Source organism: Peromyscus maniculatus, chromosome 12 (assembly GCF_049852395.1).
Source record: "Peromyscus maniculatus bairdii isolate BWxNUB_F1_BW_parent chromosome 12, HU_Pman_BW_mat_3.1, whole genome shotgun sequence".
Classification (NCBI taxonomy): Eukaryota; Metazoa; Chordata; class Mammalia; order Rodentia; family Cricetidae; genus Peromyscus; species Peromyscus maniculatus.
The window spans coordinates 39,012,461-39,013,889 of NC_134863.1; positions in this window are offsets into that span (position 1 = coordinate 39,012,461).

A 1,429-nucleotide genomic window follows, 5' to 3' on the forward strand; every position below is an offset into this window, starting at 1 on the left:
CCTATTTCATTAACATAATATTGTCAACTTGCATCCATTTTCATATTGATGATTACATTAATATATGTGTGGGTGGGTTCACATAAGAAAGTGTGCACTCACTATGGTGTACCTGTGGAGTTCATAGAACATCTTGCAGGAGTTGGTTCTCCCCTTCCAGTATGGGGGCCCATGGGATTAATTCAAATCATCAGGCTTGGTACCATTACCTACCAAGCCATCTTGCCAGCCCTATTAATTTTTATTAATAGCTACATAAGATTCCACTGTATACATACACTACAATTTTTAGCCGTATGCCTGTTGTTGGACATTTAGGCTGGTTCCATACCATGGCTGATATGAAAGGTAGAGCGAAAGCATGGCTGTACAAGCATCTCTGTGATGTGCTGACCTAGAATCTGTCGCTTATACACCCAGTGGTGGGATAGCTAGGTCACATGATGACTCGAGTTCTGGTTTTCTAAGGAATCTCCACACTAGTTTCCACAGTGAATGTACCATTATTCTACCAGCACCCTTATAAGATGCTTCTCTTCCCCCACATCCTTGCCAATATTTGTTGTCCAGTGGTTTCCCTATGGATAACGACTCTGGAATGGCATCTCAGACCAATTTTAACTTGCATTTCTATGATGGCCAAGGATGGTGAACATTTTTAAAGCTATTATTGGTTATGTGTGCTTCTTCTCCCTTTGAGGACTGTCTTCAAACCATTAGCTCAGTTATTAATTGAATAATTTGCTTTTTTAACTTAATTTTTTGGGGTTCTCTATAGATTCTATTTATTTCCCTATCCGATGCATAGTAGGGCCAGACTTTTTGTCATTATGTGGGTTTTCCCTTTATTCTGGTAATTTGTTTCCTTGGCTATACAAAACCTTTTTTTATTTCATGCAATCCCCTTGGTCATATTTGGGTTATTTTCTATGCTACAGGAGGTTTTGTTTTGTTTTGTTTTGTTTTCAAAACTTTTTTTCCAAAAACTTCTTACCTATACTCCTGTCTTAGTTCCTTTTATGTTGCCGTGAAGAGACACCATGACCAAGGCAACTTAGAGAAGAAAGATTTTAATGGGGATTACAGTTTCTGAGGTGAGTTCATCCCATCATGGTGGGAGGTGAAGCAGAGCCACAGGTAGATAGACGTGTGCTGAAGCAGTAGCTGAGAACTTACATCTGATCTACAAGCACAAGGCACAGAGACAGACTAGGAATGGTGTGCTGCACTTCTGAGTCCTCCTCCAACAAAGCCATACCTCTTAATCCTTCCCAAATAGTTCTACCTACTGGGGACCAAGTATTCAGATATAATGAGCCTATGGGAGCCATTCTCATTCAAACTACAACAATTCCATTTCTCAAATTTACATTTTCCAAAGGGAAGTTTACTTTTGTTCTTAAAAAAAAAAATTATAACTTTAAGTATT